The sequence below is a fragment of the Myotis brandtii genome, unplaced genomic scaffold (assembly GCF_000412655.1).
Source record: "Myotis brandtii unplaced genomic scaffold, ASM41265v1 scaffold162, whole genome shotgun sequence".
Taxonomy (NCBI): domain Eukaryota; kingdom Metazoa; phylum Chordata; class Mammalia; order Chiroptera; family Vespertilionidae; genus Myotis; species Myotis brandtii.
Window position 1 is genome coordinate 285,129 of NW_005355923.1, and position 12,060 is coordinate 297,188.

Consider the following 12,060-nt stretch of genomic DNA (forward strand, 5'->3'; position numbering starts at 1 on the left):
TATTCAGGTAAAGATAAAATAATAAATAATTGTTATTGTTAAATAAGTATATTATATATTTTCTACCCAGGAAAAGGAATCAGTTGAAGTAGTATTCATAAACAGACTGCCTAACTAGCAAAGACAAGATATATCAGTAATGTGAGGGGGTGTGGATAATACAATTTCAATCATGTCTTCTAATGATATTAATGGCTGATTTTAAGTTATTTTCTATACAACACAGAAAACTGGTAAATACCATAATTTCACACTTGTTTTATCAGGTTGAAGAGAAATAATACTCTAGATGTATTCTGACAAAGGAGAAATTTAATTTGCATAATCTAATTCAATTTTGCAAACATTTATTTAGCATCTATGTGTTAAGTCAAATATTTTATTAGGAATAAAATGTAATTTCTGACCTCCAAGTGTTTATAGTCTGAGAATGAGCTAGAGAAGTAGTCAATAATTATAATACAATATAGTATAATCTATCTGTGTAACTAACACATGTAGAAAAATAAAACAGATTCTGGAACTATACATAGGTGAAGGATTATTTATCTTTGAAAAGTTAGAAAAGACTCTAGGAAGTAGGGCCTTGTAGTATGCAAAGGAGTTTGGAAACTAGATAAGGGGTAAGGCTGGGAATGAACTTTTAAATAAATGGAGGAATAATAACAAGGCAAGTAGGTATCAAAGTTCTTATGGTTTATGGTGCCCTCCAAAGTGCCTGGCTTAAAAGAAACAACCTGTAAATGCATGTGGACGAATGAATAAACAGAATGCTTAGAAAATAGTCAGGATTAAATCACGGTTATAATGTATCTGGTGTATGATGGCTGTGCTGAGAGGTGAAAGAACGGGCAGATAAACATAACAGATTAGGAGGGTTTACAGCTGGAGGCTATAGAAGAGGATTAGGAAAAATTGATAAAAACATTGATTAAGGGTGGGAAAAAATAAATTTCAGTTTGAAAGAAGTTGATCTGGATTGAGATGCACCAGGAGGTGACTAAGGAAACACATCCGGAGCCTAAGGGGAAGGAAGACCTTGGTAGGATTGTAGACTAGCAATGGTCTATGGACTCCACACATTTATACAAAACCAACTGTGTGAAGGTGAATCATACACAGGAAGATTATAGTAATTACAATTAACTGTGGTGAATACTAGTACAAGAACAGGAGTATGTATGTCATAGAAACAATATATAGAGAGGAATTCACAGAAAGTTAACAATGGAAATTGAAAAGCTGCACAGAAGTTTTCTAGATGGGAAGGTGGAGAAGGGACTATTGAGAAAAGAAGGGCAAGGTCAGCTGCATGCGGCATGAAGCAAAGTCCGAGGAACTGGAAGTAGTGTGACATTGCTGCTCATATGAAGTGTAAAGAGTAGGTGGCGGACAATGAGATCATCATGACAGGGCCATTGCAGCAGACATCTTGCAAGACAATGAGTTTTTTTATTGAGGTTTTTAATATCTAAAGAAAGGCCAATCGGGCATAATGGACATACAAGTAGGTCTTCAGAAAGCAGATATTATTTTAAAAAAAATCAAAGGTGAACATGGAGTGAGTTCATTACTGATAATTTTATATGAGAACTAATGATAGTAAAAATAAAATACTGACAATATTGTTGCAAATGATCCTGGAAAGAAGGAAGAGAGAGAGAGAACTCAAGAAACCTGCTCAGGGGACTAGCTCAGATTTAATACCATATAAAAAAACACACAAAACAAAAAACAAATAAACAACAAACAAAACAAAATGCAGGGGTGAGATTTAAAGACTATTGGATCTGGAAGGAACCTAAGTTATCACTAGTGCAGTTTTTTTTTCATTGTGTTGGTTGGAAAACTGAGTCCCAAAGAGAGAAATTACACAGGCTATTAATAAGAGAATTTACATTTAGTACTTTTTTATTACAGGGAACAACTTCCTAATGTATAAGAATAGTTCAAGTTTCCTACATAATACTTGGTAGACCAGCTACAATACAATCGCCTGGAGAGTTCAAAATATTTTGATTTTTCAAGGTCCTATCCCCAGTAATTTTAACTCAATGATCTAGGGTGGACCAAGATTCTCCATTTAAAAAAGATTTTCAAGTAATATCGTAGACTTGAAAACTATTGGCCTAAGTAAACTTTAAGACTGTGTAGGAAAATGGTGACGGTTTTTAAGGGAAAGAAATCCTCCCAGTATAAAGGGAAAACTTTAAATGTTGTCCAAGTTTTTGTGAAAATAAAACTTTATTCATAAGTTAACCAGTAGTTAAATGTTGTAAATGTCTATCACATGCTACTCTCTATGGGAAGAAGGTGATATATAGAGAGAATGATTGTATTCTCGGTGTTTTCTTTTTGTTTTTACAAACATAACCTATTATAGAATTTACTACAGTTTTTCTGTGAGACAACAGATTTTTCTCATGTCAACACATCTTAATGTTCAGTGTTCCTTGGTTTGTCGTTTAAGAAGTTCAGTAGCACTGGCAATAGAATATATTAAAGTGACGGTTTTAAAGCAATGCAAATGTTAGCATTGGAAGTGCAAGAATTCATATACTGTGCAAGGGAATTTTCTGTCTCTTTTGTGTGTTATCAAAATGCTTAACTACTAGATACTACAGGTTCTATATCTATACTGATAAAACTATAACTATTTGCATGAACAAACAACAAAAACATAAAACACACACACACACACCAAATACTTTTAGTCAAGCTGGATGTGATTCAAAAAGCTTCAACTGTGAGTTAAATCTCAACTGCAGCTCTGTAATTTGGGGGATAAAATACCAAGCTCAAAATGTCTGGAACAACCAGTCAATAATCAAAGACAGTTAAAATAAAATACTGAATTGCTATGAGGTCTCTTCATACTCAACACACTGCCTTCCCCAGACCCATAAAAAACATGCCAGGCAACTTTTACTCTTAAGGAGCACTCCAGGTAGTCTATTGATGTCATTGGAGATTTACAACCAAGAAGAAGAAAAATATTAGTAATAATATTGAGTGCTTCTCTCAATTTTTCATATAAAACATCAAGAAAGGTAGGGGAAACCTGTTGGGTCATTTTGGATTTTTCTCATAGATATTATATTGCAAGATCTAGGAGAGGAGACCTTTAAAATTCACAAAAGTAGAGCTGTGGTCAGATTTTTTTTTTAATTACCCCCAAATTCCAAGACATTACACCTCTGTAATTTGGCAAGCCAAGAAATTGAATCAAGCATGCTGGGAGGCCCATCTAGTCTTTAGATTACTGGCTTCTCAGACATATAAACTAACCCATCCACTCCTCTACACCGTTCTATCGCTGATGTACCTTTTCTGTTCTCTACCTAGTCTCACCTCTGTAGGTGAGATGTAAAAACAATTGTTTCATTTTAAAACGTGACATTGATCATGAAGCAAATGTTATGAAAAGTTGGAAAGTTGTTAACTGTGTTACAATGGCAGCTTGATTCAGAATAAGGACCTCTCCATATTAGTTAACTGGGCATTTCCTGAATTTGAAGGCTCATGAAGATCTCAGGATGCATACCTGGTGAATGTCAAGAGTCTACTACAATTAGTTCTCATGAGTGGTTTCTTCCTCATCTAATCAGAGGAAGAAATTAATTTTCATCTTTAAAAAAATCTACCATACCGTAGCAATGCATTAATATTTATTAAGTGCCTTTGGGAAAATAACTTAGTGTCCAACTATAATTTAACTTAAAATAATGTTTGAGTCATTTAATAAGCTTATATTATTTTCAAATTAAGGTAGGATGAATAAAATATTTGTAAAAGAACCGTGTATTACACTTTTGTTTGATCATTTCAAATGCCAGGCTTCCAAACTCAGCATTGTTAAAATAATCACAATCAGCACAACTTAAGACTGCTTAAAAAAAGATAAAGACAAAACAAAACAACAAAACACCTGGCCTTTTAATACAATCATTCCTGCCACTTCTAGTTTGAACATTCATTTTGTAATTGGTGTTCTAGGAAGTCTGACAAAAGGATCTAAGAAGTGATATGCAAATTGACCCTAACTCTTGAATACATTCTGATGGTAACTTTAACAGAGCCACCTATAAACGCCATGAGTAACAAGAGATTTCTAGCACTAAATGTAATTCTTCAAGTCCTGCTAAGTATTGAGATATTTGAGAGTAGAGTTGGCTTCATACTAAAACTTAATATAACATAAAGGGAAGTAATCTTGGGGCAAGATAAAAATTAAATATTGGATACTGTATTTGAAGAAGTAGCCTAGTTTTACTATTTTGTTAGTAAAATAATATGCTATTTTAGGTCCAAGATAGAATTAAATAATTAAAGTCATTTCAAGTTACTCTACTCTCAATATGGGAATGAATGGTTAGGTAAAATGGACAAGATTATATAAGAGAAAAGAACTGAATGATAAAGGAAGAAAAATGCAACAGAAAAGGTGAAGTTAGCAGAGAAATTTTAAGATAACCAAGTACAATGTAGAATGCAGGATGATAGAAAGGCATGAATAGAATCCACAGAGATAACACAATGAACCTTAAATGTAAGGGAATTTCAAAGTAATTTCACTTTTTTTCTTTAATCACGTACTGACACTGTTCTTCACTTTGTCATTCAATTTAGCTTGTACACCTCCCAACATCTACAGACAAAATTCACAGCCTAAGTCTTAAATCCTACGGAGAGCTCCCTTACCAATATGAATGTGTCGTTCTTTTCTTCTGCTCCCTTTAGTTAAGGTAGAGAAATTAAGGGAATATATACTTAAAATCCTAATGGATTACACAAAGAAGCAAGTGCTTGAATGAGAAAAAAGAAAATTTGACCTTCTACAAAGCAGCTTTCTTCCATATTTAATTATGGAAACCCTCGGTATTACATATGCAATATACATTTACTTATACTGCAGGAGACTGAACAGCCTAAGAAGCAAAAGTACATTTACTAATTCTCCTTTTTGCATATAACAATGATGCTAAAGCAAGATTTGCCCCCACTTGTTATTGATTATTGATCACTTTAATATTGGCGATCCTAAGAGTTAATGGCAAATGATAAAGAGGGGGATTAAAAATCATCAGCGTTGAAATTCAACATTGCATGCATGGAAACGCTCATCCTCATGGACTTTTCTTGATATGCCTTACAAGTCCCATCTTTTCAAAACGCTCCCTTTCCTTAACCTTCCTTGACAAAATAAATGCTGATTTGATTCTTCTTTTCCCCTCTTTTCTTCCTTCTGCTTCTTTTTCTTCTTGCTCTAAAAAATTGTGGATGTTACTGAGCTCTTCTTTGTAAATTATCTTTTTTCAGAAATCTCCATTCCCATGCCACATTGTGAAGTTGATCTTTATAAAATACCAGTTTGATTTTATCACTCTCTTATCAAAAAACTTTAATAACTCCTGCTATCTAAACCATAAAGTACAAACTCATTAGTGTGGCCTGTCAATCTCTATACAGTTGTTGATATAGTTCTCCAACCCTCATTATTCCTCTGGTAAGACATCTCTATGATGGTCAAAACAAATTACTTACTCTTGCCTAACTGGACCTCACAATGTCCTATCGCGGCATCTTTGGTGACATCTTTTCAAAGATCTCCGTTAAAAAATGTTCTACCTACCAAATTCCCTTTCTTTAAGCCCAACAGAGATGCTACCTCTCCACAAACCTTCTCTGATCACTTGGGCCGGAATGAATATTTTATTTTTTAATGCTTATAGCATTTTCTGCCCTCTGCATTCCTATAGCACACCCACTGTGACCTGACATTTGTATATAAGCTTTACTATCTCCTCAACTAAATCATAAGTCCCTGAGGCTATTACATATGGTAAATAATCAATATACACTGAACAAATGAAAGGCTTTTCCCCCTAAACCTCCTCCCTCAGCACAATCTCCTCTCAGCACAATCTCCTCCTCATTCATTGTTTCAATGATTATTTATTGAGCTCTGTTATTGATCAGTTATTGTGATAGGCACTAAAATATATATGACACCGTGGTGCCTGCAGTCATAGAGCTCACAATCTAGTAGAAAAAGCAAACAAACATTAAAATATAAGTTTATGATAGGCTACTGTAAAGTATACATATTGTGAGTGTCTATAGGAGGGGAAGATAATATAATAGTACCTAAAATACTCACTGTTGCTTTTTTATAAATTGCGAATAATTCTATCTAATAAAAGATTAATATCCAAATTAACCACCACTCCATCACTCCGTCACAAAGATGGCGACAGCCACGGAGCTGGAGCAAGAAGGAGGCTTGGGTTGCCCCTGGCAATGGAGGAAGCCAAGCTTCTCGCCTGCCCTGGCCAGCACTGCGCCCCGCTCTAGGCTACAAAGTTTTAATTATAGAAGATAAATAAATCCCAGGAAAAAGAAAAAAGAAAAAAAGGAGAGGCTGGGGTTTGGGTCGCCGGGGGGGCATGGCCAGCCTGAAAATGGCCATCAGCCCCTCACCCAGGCTGGCCAGACACCCCAGCGGGACCCCCACCCTGATCCGGGACACCCTTCAGGGCAAACCAGCTGGCCCCCACCCATGCACCAGGCCTCTATCTTATATAATAAAAGGGTAATATGCAAATTGACCCTAACAGCAGAACGACTGGGAATCACTGGTAACTATGACACACACTGACCACCAGGGGGAAGACGCTCAATGCAGGATCTGGCCCCTCGTGGTCAGTGCGCTCCCACAGGGGGAGCTCTGCTCAGCCACAAGCTAGGCTGATGGCTGCCAGCACAGCGATGATGGCGGGAGCCTCTCCCACCTCCTCAGCAGCGCTAAGGATATCCGACTGCAGCTTAGGCCTGCTCCCCACTGGCAAGTAGACATCCCCCGAGGGCTCCTGGGCTGCCAGAGAGATGTCTGACTGACAACTTAGGCCCGATACTTCGGCCAGCAGGTGGACATCCCCCGAGGGGTCCCAGACTGCAAAAGAGCACAGGCCGGGCTAAAGGACACCCCCCCACCCTGAGTGCACAAATGTTTGTGCACCAGGCATCTAGTAAATAATAAAAATTATGGCCAAATAAAAGGAACCATATGGTAGAATGTTTATCATAACTTTGGATTAAATATAAACTTCCTGAGGATGATCATAAGGGAAAATACTACTTCATAATCACAAGGATTTATGCTACTTACTTCATGTTATATTCTTTTTAATCTTCACAACAATCTTGCAATCCTCATTCCCATTTTAGAGATGGGAAAACAGGCCCCAAGAGCTCAAGTTACCCTACCCAAAGTCCTATTAATTAAGAGTAAAGGTAGGATTCAGATAAAAAACATATGTTCTTTCGCCTAGATCATATGCGAGTTTTCCATCCAAGCACACTTAGTAGTGATAGACTGGATAACCTAGACTGTCCTCCACAGGGTGTCAGCCTTGAGCAGCTGGCCACAGGTGGCATCATCATAATATTTTTAAGAAAGATTTTATTCTATCACATTCTTGTAAAATTGCCTATCACATGCAGCCCTTTAAGAAAAGTTCCTTAGAACCAATAAAATAAGTGGAACAGCCAATCGGTCTCTTTCTCTCTCTCTTTTTTTTTTCTCCCCCCTCTCTCTCTCTAAAAGCAAAAATAAGGCGGGGGGGGGGGGGGGGGAGGAACTGTTCTTTTACTGGAATGGGAAAATCAGGACCACACAGGCATAGTCTATCCTTGTTAATAGTTTTTAAATTAAACTCTTTCAAAATTTATGACACAAAACAGTGTGTTCAATTAACTGCTTATTTTTATAGACAAAATATAGATAACAAAAAACATCTTTAATTTTTTTTCTTAGTGTTATGCAGCTACTCAAATCCATATCACAAATTTCTTGATTATGTTGCTTTCAGTATTTGAAACGGAATGTGTTTTTGCTTCTCTCTAATTCTTCTATACTAGAAACCAGAACTTAATATTGAAAAGGAAATATTCAAATTCATTCATTATCACTGTATAAATGCATTTTGACAATTTCCTAAAACATATTTACCAATGCCCAATTCTATATCCCAAAGATATATTTATTTTTATTATTTATACATTCAACTTCATTATTTATAGATTTTGCACTTTATTGGTTTTTTTTCCCTAAAATGAAAGTTTTAGAAATGCTTATTAGTTTGCTACAGAACTTACTGATTGTCTGCTGATGATAATTTTAACATTTTGGACTGAAGAATTAGAGAAAGGTAGAAATTTGTTAAATTGTATTTTATGACAATGTATTTTAATGTAGATTATTAAAGTAAATACATAGGTAAGATAATTCTTTGTGTAACTTAGATTTTTCTTAAAAACAATTTATAAAATTATTTCAAGGCACTAAATGCAACAAAACTTTCTTAGATGTTATATAAATTAATACTTTCTGCACAATAGTTAGCATACACCTAAGATTTAATACTTTGATACCAAAGCATTATTTTTTTTGCTATGGTATGTTTTTAAAGTCCTTTGTAAGTAAAAACAAACAAGTACATAAACATAACCCTTAACCCATAAGCTAATATCCAACAAAGTACAGCTATTCTAGAAGAATTAAGATACCTATCACTTAGTTTTAAAAAAATGAAATAAACTCTGGTTAATGTGGCTCAGTTGGTTGGACCATCATCCCAGGAACCAAAGGGTCTCTAGTCTCTAGTTCCATTCTGGTCAGTGCACATACCCAGGTTGTGGGCTCGATCCCTGGTTGGGCATGTACAGGAGGCAACTAATCGATGTTTCTCATGTTTCTCTCTCATGTCCATGTTTCTCTCTCTCTCTTTTTCCCCTTCCTCTCTCTCTAAGATCAATAAAATACATATCCTTGGGTGAGGATTAAAAAATGAAATAAATCTTTAGTCACAGAACATTCCATTTTATTCATCAGTTAGCCCAATGTCTGTATTTTAAAGATGTTGAGTGACTTCCTCAAACCTATATTACTAGCTTGTGTCAGACTCAGAATAAGACTCCTAAGTTTAATTCACTTTTGCCTTTAAGTACTCCATTCTTAAACTAACTCAGAATTATTTTAAAATTAATTTAAATTGCCTATTGAAAAAGAGAACCTTATATTAGATATTAATCTACAACAATGGAAGTGATTACAATGTTATATATTAATATTCATCTAAGATAGCAAAGCAATGGCATTTACCTTAAATTTACGTCTCTGCTCTGCACAGCTGTTGAAGAACCACAAGTCTGTCTCATGGCTGTAAATGTAACAAGAACAATAATGCGACCAATTTCATACCTAAACTAAATTAAGTAGATCTGTCATAGGCTAGAAAATGGATAATGTATTTTACAAAATGTTTTTAATTACAGATTATGGAAGTGTGCATGTGTGCATAAAACAATGTGAACTTACTCTTTTCAATCAGGAAATTCATTTCATGAAATTGAAAGCATTACATATTCTCTTTGGCTAACTTTCCTCCTTATAGACCAGTATGGGTACATCACGTCTAGGACGTGCTAGGAGTGGATATAGAAAAGGAAAGTAAATTAAGATAAGAGGCCATCTTCATTTTAGGGTTTGTTTTTCTGAGATACATAGTAGAAATGTAAAAAAGAAAAATCTGGTAATGCTTAGTTTAATAACAGCTCCAATATGCATCACAATCATTTTATATTAATCATCAATATGTCATTAATCAATATATTAACTGATTGGCCCTATTTAAGTGGTGTTTCATGCAATGAATTAATATGTAAACATGTTTCAAATACATACATTCAGATATCTATACATGAAAGTGAAATCACTACTACAATCGGTAGGCTCATTAGATGTGATTTTTCTTTCAATTTTGCAGTAGATATGCTAATATCTATGCTATCTGTAGCAGAAAAACCAGAAAAATGTAAATGAAAAAGTAATAGTAGATAAATACTAGTCTGCCAGCAATAGACTCTTCGCCATGTCACACTTCAAATCTGGCTACCACTTTTCAACATTTAAAAGAAATTCAGTTGAGTATAACAAGCAACAAATATTGTTCTTGTGACTTGAGCCATCAAAATATTTTTCTAAAATCTGTATTTTGTTTCAAACTTTATAAAATAGTTATCCATAAAAATTATATAGTAAAATGAAAATCACATATCTCTTTTGGTCCTCTAACCAGCATGATCTATTATTAACACCAAATGACTTGCTTTCAAGCGCAGATTTTGAAACATTTTCACTTATTTTTTTAAATCTAAAAGATAATCTACACCAACTCTATTATGAAAGATTGATTAAACAGTTAAGTAGAAAAAGAGCCTGGCTGGCATAGCTCAGTGGTTGAGCATTGACCTATGAACCAGGAGGTCAAGGTTTGATTCCAGGTAAGGGCTGTACATGCCCAGGTTGCAGGCTCAACCCCAGTATGGGGCATGCAGGAGGCAGCCAATCAATGATTTTCTCTCATCATTGATGTTTCTATTTCTCCTTCTCCCTTCCTCTCTGAAATCAATAAAAATATATTTTTAAAAAAGAACTAGACTGTGATAAAATCATAAAAGTTTTAAAGTGCTAATTTCATATTAAATATTTATAATTAGCAAAAATATTCTATCCTTTTCCTTAACACGAGTGGCAAATACATAGTGCAACTCATGTTAAATGATATTTGCAGATGCAAAAATAAGTATGACTTAATATCCCCCATTGACAACATGTGTAAGCTAGTATAAAATGCTATTAGGTTTTTATTCGATTTTTTATACAATCCCAGCATGTTTCTAGTTGCAAAGCTTATCAGGTACTACAAAATACTAAAAACGTAGAATCACATTATATTAACTGCTGTGTATATTTTGGTGAACAAATAAGTCTTCAGTCATTATTCTAAATTCTCATTCTTAAAAACCAACTTTTCATTCCTATGACATGTTGGCATGAGATCCTATTAAAATTCCCAAAGAATAATAAAATTCTAGAGTTTTATATCTGTATAATCAAGATATATTTGTGTTAATATGAATCACAAAACACTAATAAGTGACACAATAAACTATAGCAATGGTTAGCAATTGAAGTTGTTAAAAGGTATTTGTAAATTTTTAATCACCCTTTTATAATAAAAATAAAATTGAGGACTTAGGCTCAAAATTTTATTTATACAACATTTGGTACATAAGCAACAATTTCTTACTTTAGAGTCATAACTATTCCCATATTAGTGTGTGTGTGTTTTGCCAAGAAAATTATGTATATTTGGTTAAACAAAGTATAGCCAAATTTTGCCTTTCAATACAACAAAAAGAGAAAATAGAAAAATTTCAGCCCAGCCATTCTTTCCAGAAATATCCTGGTAATCACCAATAAAGAAACTTCTCCTTGACTTAGCTTTGGAGAGGAAGGTACAACTACTTGGTCTAATTCGTCAAGAGACACAATAAGATAGGATTAGGACAATATATATAGTCTCTTTCAGATATTAAAAACAGTAAACTCTTTCCTACCTTTGGCTTATGCTGCGAGCATCTACTAGTAAACCTCCTTTGCTATACCAACAAGAAAGCACAATTCCCAGTTTGAAGCCATAGTGAGGATAAACATTTCGTTTGCTATCTTCTGTGACTTCTATGTAAAATTTTCTCTGTCACATAAACGTATGGAGAGGCTCTCATGGAATCAGAAAACTCAATGGAAATGCTCAAATCACTATTATTACTTAGGGAAGTATATGATGGTAAGTAAAATGTCTCACTACAGAATTACTGATCAGTTAAAACAAAAGAACGTGAAATTTATTTTAAAAGAGGAAAAATTAAGATGGATATTAAACTCAGACTGTTGCAGTATAACTCACATACAATCATGGCAGACATCTGTACTTTACTCTGTTAAAAGGCATGCCTCATCCCCAATTCCCCCTTCTTCCCACCCACTCCCCCAAAATGGGTTTGTTCCCAAGAAAATATATTCTCATCTCATATCTGTCTAGGGACCATAAATTAATCCAGTTTTTAGGTAGTAAGTAGTTTCTGGATTGTGTACATCAGTAGCCTATAATTCTCTGTCAGAAGGCCATCATGTAAGACTTAGTTACTAACATC

The 12,060-nt window shown here is 34.6% G+C and overlaps 1 protein-coding gene across 1 annotated transcript in view; it reads right to left on the reverse strand.

The window, feature by feature from the left end:
• Nucleotides 1–12,060, reverse strand: part of FOXP2 (forkhead box P2) — a 572,606-nt gene that overhangs the window by 146,872 nt on the left and 413,674 nt on the right. The gene's annotated exons all lie outside the window — the stretch shown is intronic.